We start from the raw sequence: 16,657 nt of genomic DNA on the forward strand, positions 1-16,657 counted from the left end.
AGGAGACCACTCAACCCATCACATCTGTACCGGCTCTCTGAATAACCAAAGCACCCGGTGCCATTTCCCCACCTTCTCCCTCTAATCCTGCACATCCTTCTCTTTCAGGTAATGGTTCAACTTTAATTCTAACCACTGCTGCCATTTTCACAGACAGCAAACTGCTGGCATAGAATCTGTTGTTGCCAATCACACCTCCTCTAGACCCATCATTTGTTTCTTCACTTGTCCCATTACCGTCGCCAACCTTTATTGCCTTGCACCATTAATCCATTTCTCATTTAACCACTCCTGCCTTCCACCCCATCACAGACATCCCCTTTTGTCTTTCCTTTACCCCTCCTGCTCCACTTGTACTGGCTTTACACCCTGTTATATTGCTAACCTACTCCATTTCTCCCCCCTATTTTTCTCTGCCCAGATGCTGTCTGACCTGCTCAGCATTAGCAGCAATTATTGGTTTCCATTAAGAAACAAAATATTGATTTTTCTTGTATGGAATTTTGTCTTCCTAAATGCTGCAGACTGTTGCTGCTGGCAATAACTTGCATTGCGAAAAAAAACAACTTTCATCCGATGAAGGTGCCAAAGAAACTGGTGTCCTCATCTAACCCGCTTGAGAGGGAAATGCCCTTGATCACTGTCACTCCTTTCACGCTGATACCGTGCTGAGGTGCCTGCAGCTCCGAGTCATCACGTGTTCAATCTAGATCAGCACTAATTCTTCAGAACTGAAGAAGGGTCACCTGGACTCGAAACGTTAACTCTGTCTTCCTCTCCACAGACGCTGTCAGACCTGCTGAGCTTTTCCAGTAATTTTTGTTTTTGTTTCAGATTTCCAGCGTCCGCAGTATTTTGCTTTTATATCAGTGCTAATTCCGTTAGATACAGAACATGCCCGCTGCACTCTGTGCCAGAAATTGCCTCTCCACCTCAGCCTCGACTTATACTGTCCATTTCTGACCTTTGTTCCCCGAATTGTCCTGGCAGGCACTCTATGTTCTGTCTGAATGAATTTATCACTTTAATGCCAATGAATGTATGGTCGGGTCACATGCTTTTAGATAGAGACAATCTCATGTAGGAACCTAACCCATTGAAGGGCTTTGAATCCACCAGAGAGAAAGGGGCCATCGTTCTTTCATCACTCATCTTTTGACTTGGCACTTACAGCCTTCCACTCGCAACATTGATTTCAACAACGTGAAACTGTAACCTCTGCCGTTATTTTGTTTCCTTTCTCTTTCCAGGCTTTGCTTTTAACTTGTTTTTCTTGTTTTTGTTTCTGGGCGGCAGCTATTTATCAATCTGCCATTCACGCCTTCAAGACACACGGCAGAATCCTCCCAGATTTGCACTAAGTGCGGTAGCGGGCGGGAAAAACAACGTTTTACCCGTCGGCCGCAATGGCGGCTTCTCACGCCGTTTCATCCCAATCCCGCTGCATTAACTATGCATTCCCGGGAAACACGCCATTTCCATGGCGGGCAGGCTCTCGTTCGCCCACCACGCCATCACCTCGCTGCTTCATCACGCCGGGTTCCATATTTAAAGTGTAGCTGTGCGCACACCTCTCAGTGCTTCCAGCTCAGGACTGCTGCACAGAAAACATGGCCCTGAAAGGCAAAAAGACTGCAGCCCCCAGGTTCAATAATGCATCCCTTGTAGTGGGGGCCCACTGGGATGTCCTCTATCTCCACTCTGGCCTCAGGAGGGGCAGCAACATCACCAATCCGGCTTGGGAGGTGGTGGCAGCGGTGGTCAGTGCCAACACCCTGCAAAGGAGGACAGCCACCCGGTGCCGCAAAAGGATGAATGATCTCCTCCGTTCTGCCAGGGTAAACCACTCTTCTCATCGCTCTCAACTCACACACTCACAAACCCATCACACATCCACAGGGATCTCACTCACTGCCAGTGCAATGCCACACCATTCAGTCTCTCACACACACCTTCATTATCCTCACCCCATCCATGGGACCACTCACCACCCACACATGCCAGGCATACTTATCACCTGGCCTGGCAGGCATCCTGCTTCCACTCTCTCCATCTGTATTCATGGAGGACAAGCTGACACACGAGAGGGAGAGGTTCGCAGTACAGTGAAGGAATATCTGAAATCAAGGTCCTCATGGACTTTGAAAACAGAGCCATCCAGCTGGCTGGCGATGACCGGGACCGGTCTTGTGCTGATGGTGAGGTCGGCAGTGCTCTACCAAGTGAGGATCCAGCAGTGCAAAACCCATCAGACAACCATTCTGTGAGAGATGTGTCCTGTTTCACAGGCCACTGCCATGCACTAATTATCTCTCCTTGCTTTCACAGGCACATCTGGGAAACAGCTGACAGAGTCCATGACCCAGGGCCTCCAATCAATCCCCGAAGAAACCTCTGAAGAGGAATCTGAAGGCATCCTCTTTGAAGTCCCGTCACAGCGCTCAGCCACACTCTCCGCCAGCGCAGAGACACACAACTCAGTGGGACCTAGCTTTAGAGTAGCCTCGGGATCATAATCTGATGAACACATCGCACTGTCTGATCCACAGCAGACGGCAGCAGGGACTTCCCAGGTCCCTGGCACTCGGGGGACTGCTGGAGGCCAGAAATCTGCTGAGTCCGAGACAGATGAGGAGCCTCTGGACTCGGTTATGTCACAGTTGCTGGAGCTGCAAAGACAAGCTCGGGAACATCAGGAAGGGATGTTCGCCACACTCCTCAGATTGCAAGGCACAATGGAGGAGTCCGTCGGCTTTCAGGCTGAGGTGATAGCGCGGGAAGGCCAATGCATCGAGGTCAACACCGGTAGGATGGTGGCTTCCATGGAGACCTTGGTCCAGGATGTCGCACCTGCACTGCCACATGGGCTCAACTCCATCGCTGATGCCATAGTTGGCCTCCAACAGTGTGTATGTGAGAGGGGTGTGGGATAGATTGCTTTCACTTCAGCTACCCTTCTCCTCAAGGAGTTAGCCAGGGGCCCTCGGGCACCCGTAGGGATAGGGAGGAGGATCAGCAGGTGTACCCCCTGGGGCCATCCACCCAGGTGTCTCAGTGAGTATCTGGCCCATCCAAATCCCCTCTTCCTGTGACCTCAGCAGCTCCAGCTCTATGGGCCAAGGGGCGAAAGCAGGCCGGGGCGCTCCAGGTCATGGCCCTGCAGAGGACGCCCACCAAGCTCATCACAGGCAGGGCGTAGTAGTCAATAGGCTGCCTCCACCTCCACTGTGGATGTTCAGGGAGCACCAAGACTTAGCGGCAGGATTAGGAAAGTTAAGAACATGTAGTTGCACAGCCTGGGCATGGGCATTAATCACTTGTACATACAGTTCACTATTGTAAGTAAACTCTCAACAATGTCTCCCTGACTATGACTCCTTGTTCTGATGAGCAGTGTTCTTGTCACTCAGATGTGAAACTTTTCTGCACCTTTAAGGCAGGTGTCTCAGTCCAGGGCCTCTTCCCTGTGCTTTGTGCAGCCTTCACACCAACGTGATAGTCCAGCTTCACACTCCCTGGACACATTACTGATGCCTGCACCTCAACAGTGCTCATCATTGCTGCAAGATAGTAGTGGGCAGGCTTCACAGAGTTCTGTTAATCTCTCTGTGTGCTCTCAGCACCTTTAAGGTGGGGCTGGCCCCCATCTCTTCAGCACCTGTGACCAGTGATGCTGTGCTCCTGAAGGGGACAGGTACTGAAATTCTTTCGAGTTATCAACAGTCACAGATTGCAACTCTTTCAAGTACAATCACAGTTCTTGGTTTCCGGGAGTGGGACATGAACCCACAACCCTCTGATTCAAAGGCGAGGGTGCTATGAACTGAGCCACAGCTGACACCTCCCAGATTAAAAGCAGAAGGGGGGCTCGAAACCACAACCCTGAGAGTCAGGGTCGCATGCGGTGCCGACTGAGCTAAGCAGGCATATGGGACAGGAACTGAAGGTGGACAAAGGATCAGGTGCATTTAAAGTTTCATGGCTGTGTCACTATGATATGACCCTGATCACAGAACGCAAGTGAGCTGCCCTCAGGCAGAAGTCAGAAATTCTCAGAGGCTATGTGAAGATCTATGGAGCGTCCTCATTGCTTATCGTCATCATCTTCCACAAATCTAGCAGCTATGAGGGCCTCCCGAGCGCGCCTGCCTTGTCTGGCCAGTGTGAGGGCCTCATCACTGTCATCGTCGCCTTCAAGGACCTCCTCAGCCTCATCCCTGTCGACGTCCTCCTCATCGGAGGTGACCTCCAGCTCCTCCACCTCCTCCTCAGCCTGTACCTCTCCCCCTTGCAGCACCAGGTTGTAAAGGGCACAGCAGGCGATGACAATGTGTGATACCCTCTGTGAACTATATTGAAGGGCTCCATCGGATTGATCCAGGCGCTGGAACCTCATCTTCAGCATCCAGATGGTTTGTTCCCCCAAGTTGTGAGTTTTAGCATGAGCCTCGTTATACCGTCGCTCTGCTGCAGTCTGAGGCTGCCACACGGGTGTCATCAGCCACGGCCTCTGTCCTCGAGGAGCCATCCCTGCAGCCTCTGCGGACCCTGGAAGACGTCAGGGATCTGTGACCGGCTGAGGATGTTGGAGTCATGGATATTCCCTGGAAACCACGCGCAGACCTACAGGATGCATTTGTGGTGGTTGCACAGCAGCTGCATGTGCAGCGAGTGGAAGGCCTTGTGGTTGATGTAATTGACTGCATGTTGCGATGGAGACCTGAGCGCCACGTGAGTGCAGTCAATGGCACCCTGCATCTGTGGGGAACCCAAGATCAGGGCAAATCCAATTGCTCTTGCATCCTGGCTGTCCTGGTCCCAGGCAAAATGCACAAAGTTGTGTGGCCTTGAAAAGATGGCATCCGTGACCTCATGGATGCACTCGTGGCTGGAGGCTTGTAATATCCCACAGAGGTCACCTGTGGAGCTCTGAACGGAATGCCTGGTGTAGAAATTGAGCGCCGCTGTCACTTTCACAGCCACTGGCAGTGGATGCCCTCCATGTCCCTGTGGCGCCAAATCCTGCAGCAGATGTGACCGACCAGTTCCCTAGACATGCGCAGCCTTCAGCGACACTGGTTGTCCGTCATCTACAGGAATAAAAGGTGGTGCCAATAGTCCCTGGGTATTGCTAAGCACTGACCAGCAATGGCTCGCTGAGGCTCTTCAGTGGTGTGTGTGGAAGCCCCAGCCGCCTCTTTTCCTGATCGTGCTGCTCCTCCCTCTGCCCAGCCAGGAACCTCAGTCGCTCTCTTCTCCGTCGTTTTCGCTCTCTGTACACCATGAGGCATACAGCTAGGTCACCAGGCTCCATGATCCTGCTGTACTCCTCCTGCAGGATGAAAGAGAGAGACATGTGGGTTAGCATGGGTACACTAAGAACCTCTCTTGGTTAAGTCTGAAGGCCCCTTAACTCACCGCAGAGAGTGCTGGCCACCACTTGGATGGGCACAGATTAGTGCGCTGCATGGCTGCCTCAGACCCCACCCACCTCCGCCCCACTCTGCCCAACCGATTGGCGCCAGTCTTGCCCATTGGACTGCATGCTGTGCTCCCAGCTCAGGTGTAGGCATCTCCTAACCCACACTGCAAGGCTGCACTGTTAGCTTAAACCATGGGGGAGACCGATCCAAACCGGGATGATGACATTGCAAGGGGCTGGGAGCCTCTCCACCAGTGACTGCCTCATGACCAGCTTTAGCAAGGAGATTGTACAACATGCCCAGTCATCCAATTGTTCTGCAATCCACTAAAACACATTCGTTTGCAGACTGTGCCTGAGGGGTGAAAAGCTCTGGAACACTTGGTGGCACTTTCATGCCTCTGCGTTGCTTGAATGGGCAGCTAAGTTAGAGACTTGACTCCTGTCATATCAATCTGGCTGTGCCTCAACCGTCTCAGCTGAAGATGAAAGATCACTTCATACAACGTTTCCCTAATATGTGGCCACTTCCCTCCCCTCAACCCCACACGTGCTTGGGCACTACATTCAACCGCAGGGCAGCCCTTGTCTCCCCCCACGAAGTCGCCTCAACCACAGGGCACCCCTTACCCCCAACCCCACCAAGTTGCCTCAACCTTGAAGTCCAACAGGCGGCCCTTGTGAGCGCTGTGCAGAGTTATTGTGCACTCACCTCCGAGTTCCCTTGAAAGTGCAGCCCGCCAGCTGCATGCCTTTTATAAGCTGTTGTGAAACATATTAGCGTGTGATCGCGATCACACTGATGTGGGGGGGGGGATGCAGCCTGGGGGGGGGATGATGCAGCCTGGGGCGGGGGGATGATGCAGCCTGGGGGCGGGGGGATGATGCAGCCTGGGGGGGGATGATGCAGCCTGGGGCGGGGGGATGATGCAGCCTGGGGCGGGGGGGATGATGCAGCCTGGGGCGGGGGGGATGATGCAGCCTGGGGGGGGGGGGATGATGCAGCCTGGGGGGGGGGGGATGATGCAGCCTGGGGGGGGATGATGCAGCCTGGAGGGGAGGGATGCAGCCTGGGGGGGGGGGATGCAGCCTGGGGGGGGGGGGGGGGGGGGATGATGCAGCCTTGGGGGGGGGGATGCAGCCTGGGGGGGGATGCAGGCTGGGGGGGGGATGCAGCCTGGGGGGGGATGCAGGCTGGGGGGGGGATGCAGCCTGGGGGGGGGGGATGCAGGCTGGCGGAGGGGGTGGGGGGGGGATGATTCCGGCAGGCTGGCCTTATAATGATATGCAGATGTATTACAATGAGGTTCGCGATGCCCAGTGATGGGAAACACGGCCCACCATCGACATGCTGAGAGGATGATCGCAAACTGGTTTCACCACGTTGTGAGACCGATTTTTGACTTCTCACCATGTTGTCCGCTCATGCCACCGAACACGCCCGACACCAGCGGGCACGGAAAGTTCCACTCTCGCCCTTTTGTTTCATTACTTGTCTCAACAGCGCTCCCTTTGGCCCTGCACTAACTCATTGGTCGTTTTAATCTTTCCTGCCTTCACACATGGTCCCCTTTGCTCTTTCTCCCACCCCTTTCACTTGCTTAAAACCCACTACATTTCTAACTTCTCTGCAGTATTTTGCCTTTGTCCTGGCTGAGAGCACCTGACCAAACCTCAGACTGAAAATGGAAACTAAGAGCCAAGCAAGGGTTAATGTTCAAGTCAGTGACGTTAGGCCAAGGCTGAAAACAGGTGAGATTGAAGCCTTTGGCACACATGCCGCTTTCGTCAGAACTTCAACATGCATTCCCACAAACTTTTGCCCGGTGAAGGCGTAGAAGAAACTAGTGCCCTCATCCAGCCTGCTTGAGAGGGGCGGACGTGCCATTGGCACTGACACGTTCCTGTTTTCCACATAGTTTAATCATTGAATAATCAGGAAGTGAATCAGTTTCCACCTGATCTTAACACGGTGAAGAACCTGTAAAGTTTTTAAACAAGCAACAATGATCTAATTGAACAGATATTTGCTCACAATCAACTAAGTTTATGAACTAATGTTGATTTCATGTTGCAATTCAGCTTCAATGTTTTTTCTAATTCTCAATGATTTATTGTTTCTCATAGAGTCATCGAGGTCTACAGCACAGAAAAAGGCCCTTTGGCCCATCGAGTCTGCGCCGGTCAAACAAGTACTTAACTATTCTAATCCCATTTTCCAGCACTAGGCCCATAGCCTTGTATGCTGTGGCATCACAAGTGCACATCCAAATACTTCTTAAATGTTATGAGGGTTTCTGCCTCAACTGTCCTTTCAGGCAGTGAGTTCCAGATTCCCACCACCCTCTGGGTAAAATAATTCTTCCTCACATTCCCTCTAAACCTCCTGCCCCCTACCTTAAATTTATGCCCCCTGGTTATTGATCCCTCCACCAAGGGGAAAAGTTTCTTCCTATCTACTCTATCTATGCCCCTCATAATTTTATACACCTCAATCATGTCCCCCCTCAATCTCCTCTGCTCCAGGGAAAATAACCCCAGTCTATCCAATCTCTCCTCGTAACTAAAACTCTCCAGCCCAGGCAACATCCTGGTAAATCTCCTCTGCACTCTCTCTAGTGCAATCACATCCTTCCTATAATGCGGATTCCAGAACTGCACGCAATACTCTAGCTTTGGACGAACCAGCGTTTTATACAGTTCCAGCATAACCTCCCTGCTCTTATATTCTATGCCTCAGCTAATAAAGGCAAGTATCCCATATGCCTTCTTAACTACTTTATCCACCTGTCCCGTTACCATGGACATGCACACCAAGGTCCCTCTGATCCTTGGTACTTCCCATGGTCCTACCATTCATCGTGTATTCCCGTGCCTTCTTTGTCCTGCCCAAGTGCATCACCTCACACTTATCTGGATTAAATTCCATTTGCCACTGATCAGCCCAACTGACCTGCCCGTCTATATCCTCCTGTAAACTAAGGCTATCCTCCTCACTATTTACCACCCCTCCAATTTTCGTGCAATCCGCGAACTTACTGATCAACCTCCTACATTCAAGTCTAAATCATTTATATATACCACAAACAGCAAGGGACCCAACACCGATCCCTGCGGAACCCCACTGGACACAAGCAACCAGTCACAAAAACACCCCTCGATCATCACCCTCTGCTTCCTGCCACTCAGCCAATTCTGGATCCAATTTGCCAAATTGCCTTGGATCTCATGGGCTTTTACCTTCGTTATCAGTCTCCCATGCGGGACCTTATTAAAAGCCTTGCTGAAGTCCAAGTAGACTACGTCAAATGCATTGCCCTCATCTACACACCTGGTCACCTCTTCAAAAAATTCAATCAAATTGGTCAGACATGACCTCCCCTTAACAAAACTTTGTCTTTGTTCCAATACCATGTGATGTTACATCACTGGAACACACAATTCTGATTGACTGCAATACAGTCAACCGGGTGAGGAGGAGTGAACTGGCTCTCTTTCTATTCAGCCCCCTCATTTGGTCGCAACAAAGGTTTTAAAGATTTCATTCCCCATAAATGCCTTTTCCAATCCAAATATATTTATTTGTTAATAAGAAGCCAATCCAACCAGGTTTTCCTGAGTCAAAGAAAGAGTGAGTTTATTAGTTACTAAACCCAAGAAAAAATAATAAAGGTGCAATGACACGCACACACAGATATCAGAAGTAAGAAAGTTAGAGTCCAATAAAAAGTTAAAAGAATATACAATTAAGTCCTTTGCCTCACTTTGAGGTGTAGATTGTTGAACGTTCCGGCCATTTGAAGTTAGTTGGTTTCCTGTGAAATTCTGGAGTTGACTTGGTTCAGATCTGCACCTTGTTGAAGGCACTCTTTTGGCTTCAGGGAGAAAGAGAGAGTGATTTTAGATGACTGTCAAGTTCCCTTTTCCTCTTGCGAGCCACATAACTAGGGAAGTAGAGAGGTTTTCAATTAAGTAGTGGGGGCAAGAGTACAAACTTGGGCAGATGTGGTAAATCAAAGAGTAGAGACAAAGCAAAAGAGGAAGGTTATTATTACAAGAAATGAAAAACAGACTGTGACAGGAAGGGTTAGAGAGTACAAATCTAACAATAAATCAACGGATGAGACTAGAGGTTTTAAAAAGAATAGAAAGATAAAACTAAAGGCTTTGTATCTGAATGCACTAGGCATTTAAAAGAACACAGATGAACTGAGAGTGCACATAGAAATAAATAAGTATGATTTGATAGCCATTACAGAGACATGGCTGCAGAAGGATATGAATTGGGAACAGAATATTGAAGGATACAGGACATGTAGGAAGGACTAGGCAGCTCACCACCACCTTTGCAAGGGCAACTAGGGATGGGCAATAAATGCTGGCCCAGCCAGCGAAGCCCATATCCCATGAATGAATTTTTTAAAAAGTGAAGAAAAGGTGGAGGCTTTGTTAGTTAATGATGGCGTTAGCATAATAGAGAGGGATGACCTAAGTTCAGGAAACCAGGATGTGGAAACGGTTTGGGTAGAGAGGAGAAATGGTAAAGGCAAGAAGTCACTTGTGGGAGTCGTGTACAGGCCCCCTAATAGTAACCACATGGTAGGATGGAGTATAGAGGAAGGAATAATGGGAGATTGTCAGAAAGGCATGGTGATAATCATGAGAGACTTTAATCGACATATAGACTGGAGAAGTCAGATGGGCAAAGGTAGCCTAGATGAGGAGTTCATAGAATGTTTCCGGGGTAGTTTCTTAGACCAGCATTTCTGGAGCCAACCAGAGAGCAGGCTATACTAGACTTGTATTGTGCAACAAGATGATATTAATTAATGACCTCATGGTGCAGGTGCCCCTAGGTAGTAGCAACCATAATACCACCACAATATTATTGAATTTTACATTCAGTTTGAGGGTGGGAGGAGTGGGTCAGAGACTATGTTTTTAAACTTAAATAAGGGAAAATATGAGGGCATGAAAGCAGAGCTGGCTAAAGTCAATTGGAAAATTTGGTTAGCAGATACGTCAATAGAGATGCAGTGGCAAACATTTAAAGGGATATTTCAAAATACACAGAAAATATACATTCCTAAGTGTAAGAAAAAGTCCATAGGACAGACACACCATATATGGTTAACTAGAAAAGTTAAAGATAGTATGAAACTTAAAGAAAAAGTATATAATTGTGCAAAGATAAGTGGAAGGCCCAAAGATTGAACCAAATATAAAGAACAGCAAAGGATGACTAAAAGATTAATAAAGAGGGAAAAATTAGAGTACGAGAGAAAGCTAACCAGAAATATAAAAACTGATAGTAAGAGCATTTAAAAAAGAGAAGAGTTAACAAAGTGAGGGTTGGTCCTATAGAAACTGATTCTGGAGAATTGATAATGGAAAACAAGGAAATGGCAAATGAATTGAACAGGTATTTTGCATCAGCTTTCACTATAGAGGATACAAGGAACATCCCAGAAGCAGCTATAAATCAGGAAATGGAAGGGAGGGAGGAACTCAGGAAAATTACAATCACCAGAGAAGTGGTACTGAGTAAATTGTTGGAGCTGCAGGCTGACAAGTAACCGGGTCCTGATGGGCTTCATCCTGGGATCTTAACAGAAGTGGCTAGTGAGATAATTGATACATTGGTTTTAATTTTCTGAAACTCCCTAGATTCAGCAAAGGTTCCATTAGGTTGGAAGATGGCCATTATTCAAAAAGGGAGGGAGACAGAAAGCGGGAAACTACAAGCCAGTTAGCTTAACATCTGTCACAGGGAAAATGTTAGAAACTATTATTAAAGAAGCTATAGCAGAGCACTTGGATAAGTTCAAGATAATCTGGCACAGTCAGCATGGTTTTGTGAAAGGGAAATCATGTTTAACCAACTTGCTGGAGTTCTTTGAGGAAGTAACATGTGCTGTGGATAAAGGGGGACTGGTGGATGTACTATACTTAGATTTCCAGAAGGCATTTGATAAAGTGCCACAACAAAGATTATTGGGGAAAATAAAAGCTCATGGTGTAGGGGGTAACATATTGGCATGGATAGAAGATCGGCTGGCTAACAGGAAGCAGAGAGTAGGCATAAATGGATCTTTATCAGGTTGGCAAGGTGTAACAAGTGGTGTGCCACAGGGATCAGCGCTGGGACCTCAACTGTTTACAATTTATATAAATAACTTGGATGAAGGGATGGGTGGGATTGCTAAATTTGCTGATGATACAAAGATAGGTAGGAAAGTAATTTGTGAAGAGGGCATAAGGAGGCTACAAAAAGATATAAGTAGGTTACGTGAGTGAGAAAAGATCTGGCAAATGGAGTTAATGCGGGAAAATGGGAAATTGTCTATTTTGGCAGGAAGGATAAAAGGAAAGCATATTATCTAAATGGTGAGAGATTGCAGAGCTCTGAGATGCAAAGGGATCTATTAGTGTGTGTATCACAAAAGGCTAGTATGCAAATACAGCAAATAATTAGGAAAGCTAGTAGAATGTCATCATTTATTGCGAGGGAAATTGAATACAAAAGTAGAGAGTTTATGCTTCAGTTGTACAGAGCACCAGTAAGATCACATTTGGAGTATTGTATACAGTATTGGTCACCTTATTTAAGGAAGGATGTAAATGAGTTGGAAGCAGTTCAGAGAAGGTTTACCAGACTAATAGCTGGAATGGGCGGGTTGTCTTATGAGGAAAGGTTGGATAGGCTAGGCTTGTATCTGCCGGAGTTTAGAAAAGTAAGAGGCAACCTGATTAAAACATATAAGATCCTGCGGGGTCTTGACAGGGTGGATGTGGAGAAGATGTTTCCTCATGTAGGAGAATCTAGAACTAGGGGTCACTGTTAAAAATAAGGGGTCACCCATTTAAAACAGAGATGTGGCAAATATTTTTCTCTCAGAAGGTCGTGAGTCTTTGGAACTCTCTTCCTGAAAAAACGGCGGAATCAGAGTCTTTGAATATTTTTAAGACAGAGGTGAATAGATTCTTGGTAATTAAAGGGGTGATATGTTATTGGGGTAGGCCGGATGAAGATTTGAGTTTACTGTCAGACCAGCCATGATTTTATTAAATGGTAGAGCAGGCTTGAGGGGCCAAATGGCCTACTCCTGCTCCTTGTTCATATATCTGTATGTCCTAGTCTTTCTTTCTGTTCTTCAGAACCAGTTTTTAAACTCCCCCCTGTATATTCCCAGAAAGGAATTTGATTAGCATGTAATGCAAACATTGTTGCAGACCAAGCAATTCCAATTTTTGATCTTTTCATCTCCAAAACTCTGAAATATTTCAAGATATAAATCAATAGGAGATGGGGATTATTTCATCCTCCAAAGGGGTTTTGAATGTCTGATGAGTATCTGGCTGGTTAGGCAGTTCCCATTGTCTTGATGGAACCACAGCTGATCAAAGTCCAGCACTTTGCATTTTTAATGCCTTCCTTTCAAGAATGTCCTTGTTTGAAGTAGACCTTGACACCCCCCAGGTGTGAAATTCCATGTAATAGGTCAGCAGTGCATTTAATATAGAAGCTTTCCAAAAAGGTTGTCGACTTTACAATATCAGATCAGGTGACTCGTGGCAGCCATTTTTGATCAGTGTCTTTTCTTGTATTTTTTTAAAAACAGGTCTTCTTTAAACAGTTCAATAAGTGCGCTTAGCTGATAAATTTGTAGGTAGCTCTCACTCAGACCCAGTTCCCTGTGGTTGTGACAATGTGACATTAAATTGAGGTTTAATCTGCCACCTCAGGTGGATGTCAATGATCTCATGGCACTGCATCAAAAAAGAAGGGGAGTTTCCTCTAGTGTCCTGGCAAATATTTATCACTCAACTAATATCACTAAAAATAGATTATCTGCTTGTTATCACATTGCTGTTTGTGGGACCTTGCTGTGCACAAATTGGCTGCCATGGTTCCTATACTGCAACAGTGACTACACTTTAAGATGTACTTCATTGGTTATGAAACACTTTGGGATGTACTGAGTTCATGAAAAGCAACCACAAGTCATTTTTTTCTAATATATCGTATATATTCATATTATATCATATTGTAGAACTTTGCAGCACAGATGAAGGCCAATTGGTCCATCACCCCCAGCTTCTGAAAGAAACATCTCCTTTGTTCCCAGATCCTGCCTTTTCCAAGACCCTTTTATCTGTTTATTTTTCAAATGTCTATCCACTTCCCTTTTGAAAGTTGTTGTGGATTCTGCTTCGATCACTGTCTCAGATAGGTCTTAAAGCTCACCCTAATCTTAATTCCATTTACCTCTCCCTTCCCCTCTTCACTGGCCCATGAGGAAGGACATCCATTGCCATACAAAACCTTCATCCATTCTCACAATGTGCAGGAATATCCCTCGAGCATTTTTCCACTGCTCTCTGTACCAACCTGCAAACTGTACCGTCACTCGCAACAAAATATTTACCCATATCCTTTTCAAAGGAATGAGTTGTCTCTCAGCTTAGCTTGTGTTTGTGTGCTCCAGCCTCCAGTACACAAGGGGCTGAGGGAATCGCTTCTAGTCTGTCATATGATGTGTTAATTTGAGCTCTTTGGGTGGGATATTCTGGCCCCGCCTGCCACTGAGATCATCCGGTCCCCGCCGGAATTGACTTTCGGCTGGGCTGCCGAATCTCCCGTGGTGGATCCTGCCACAACCAGACCGGAAAATCCTGGCCTTAGTCTCTCATCCTTTGTGTTCACGTTAATTCGAATGCCTTCTGCTGTGATCATAATGGGACCCTGTCAATCCAAAGTCTTTGCCATTTGATTTGCTGAAAAACAAGGCCTTTCCACCAAGGTTATGGCCAATTAAGTAACAAAGTTTATAAAGCTGTTCCTGCCTCCAAAATGGGTACTTGGAGGGGGAATGAAAAGGGTAATGGGAAGAAACTAAAATTAGAAAAAGGAAAATGAAAAATATGTTAAAATACAGTAAAATCCCAATGAGTCGAATCCCAGGGGATCCACTCACAAATTTGTATTAGACGGAGTTTCATGGTTGGTGGGGAGGCCCCATTCCCACATGTAACTCAACCTGCCTACAAACACGGTCTACGTCAAAAACAACAGGTTCAAATGCCAAATTGAAACACAGTAAAAGTGTGAAAAAGTCTTTTTTCAATTTGTTCACATTTTACAAAAGCCTGACACTGTAAAAGGCCAGAGCTTTGCATTGAAAAATGTCGGGAGTTAGTTCCAGAAAAACTCTGTTATCGTTTTCCGCTTAGCGTGCTGTTTTCGGACGTGTGTGATACAGTCCACCATCTCCTTAATGCAGTTCAACATGCTTTTGGTGTTTTCGTGCTGCAGTGAGAAATCCCGGAGCGTCTCTACGGCCTTTGTGGCACCAACTAGAGAAACAGGCAGGCGAATGGACGGGCATTCATCAGACTCTTCAGGGTCATCGGCATTCCTGGGCTCCTCAGTTGAGGAACGTACTGTATCTATGGTGGCAGCGTCTGTCAGTTCCATCGTGCATCATACGGCATCGTCCATTTCCGCGTTAGTACCCACGGTTGTCTCAGCTGGAAATCCCATGCCAGCCTCCCACAGCCAAGTGAAAAGTGCCTCATCATCGGATTGGTTGACCTCACCCTGCTGCTCCTCATTCTCGTCGTCTTGTGCACTCGGGACCCGTTTGAACCCAGAGTGGTGGAAGCAGTTTGCAACTGTGGCTTCCGTCACAACCTTCCACACCTTTTTCATCATGAACATGGCCTCTGGTACAGTTGGATTGTATTCCTGCTTCTTATCGATAGCCTCAATAGCTTGAGACATCAGCTGCTGTCAGTAGTGGGTTTTCAGGTTTCTATTCAGCCCCTTCTCCATTGGCTGGAGCTTGATCATGCTGCTGGGAGACAAGAACAACAGCGTCACGCTCTTCTGGCCAGCAATGTCAGGGCAGTTGTCTGTAACGATGACAGCCCTTCCTCTTCTTTTGTTGATACATTTTGTCAACTTCCTTGATCCACACCTCGAAAATGCTGGAGGTCACCCAGGCGGATTTGTTAGCCTCATACTGCGGGGGTAGTGTCTTGACATTCGCGAAGCAACATGGCTTAATGGTGGACAAACTCGATGGTGGAATCTCCCACTCCGTCCTGCTTCGCACCACCGTTTTCCACTTCCTGTATCAACTTCACCTTCTCTCCGATCAACAACAATTTTAACTTTCTCCAGGTTTAGCCACACTCGCAGGTTTCACACATCCTTCCACAGAGAAATCTCAATGTCAAATGATGGCCTGCCCAGTGCTCCATGATTTTGCGCTCTTGTCTGGTCTAACTCTGTTCTGATTGGTTGGTGCAGTCACATGACAAGCTTAGACAACTTTGGCTAATCCGAAGTTATCCGTGTGGAATTTCGGGTTATCACGGGCATCATTCTATGGGATTTGCTATTCTGTTGGCGGGAATGGCTGATGATTTTGACAGAACTGGAATTTTGTGGCATCTGAGATTGACTCAATCCAATTTCACTGTGGACAAAATAATCAACACAAAAAACAAATACTGTGGGTGCTGGAATTTTGAAACAAAAAGAGAAAATGCAAGGAAACACTTAGCATCTGTGGAGAGAGAAAAACACGGTTAACAGGCCGAATTTTCCTCAAGAGGATCAAGCCCCGTCACTAGGGCCGAAAGTGGGAGCCGATCCTGCTCTGGCAGGCGTTGGGGCTCTGGGGCAGCATTTTACTGGTGGGAGGCCTATAATTGACCACTGCTGGGACTGTTGCCCAATTGAGGATGACAGCCAACCCCCGGAGCTGCCACCCAATTAGAAAGCCCGATTGATCGGGGTGGGGGGGGAGGGTAGGGGGGCATTATTCCGTTGATGCCACTGTGTGTCCGGGGCAGTCGTTGCTGCAGGGATCCCTCTCCTGAACCACAGAGCACCCCATCTAGGAGGGCCCCCTGCTCCTGGCTGACCCCACATGGCGGTGGCCCTTCCCCATACCAGTGGTCGGGAAGTGGCCTTTAATTGGCTGCCCACTGCTCTGCCATGCCATTGAAGTTCCCACTGCTGGACTTATGCCATGGCAATGGGAGGCTGCCAGGCTCCCCTTCTGTGCCTACCCCCACCATATTGCCAGCCCTCCTGACATCCTCAGCTCATCTCCAGGATGCTAGTAAAATCCCAACCTTTCAGTGCAATAGGCTTCCATGAATTAAGTTTGAAAATTAAGAATGTCTTAAAAGGTAAATTGGCCGGCAGTGTCAGCACAGGCG

At 47.6% G+C, this 16,657-nt stretch overlaps 1 protein-coding gene across 3 annotated transcripts in view; it reads right to left on the reverse strand.

Moving 5' to 3' along the window:
- The window catches only part of LOC144695409 (claudin-4-like), a 40,422-nt gene that overhangs the window by 4,956 nt on the left and 18,809 nt on the right, over window positions 1-16,657 (reverse strand). For 2 of the 3 annotated variants that reach the window (XR_013579960.1, XR_013579959.1), the window contains exon 3: window positions 9,187-9,366. The gene's annotated coding sequence lies outside the window, so the exon portion shown is untranslated. The remainder of the gene's footprint in view (window positions 1-9,186; window positions 9,367-16,657) is intronic. The other variant, XR_013579961.1, reaches the window with a different exon arrangement.

This window comes from Cetorhinus maximus, chromosome 21 (genome assembly GCF_964194155.1).
Source record: "Cetorhinus maximus chromosome 21, sCetMax3.hap1.1, whole genome shotgun sequence".
Classification (NCBI taxonomy): domain Eukaryota; kingdom Metazoa; phylum Chordata; class Chondrichthyes; order Lamniformes; family Cetorhinidae; genus Cetorhinus; species Cetorhinus maximus.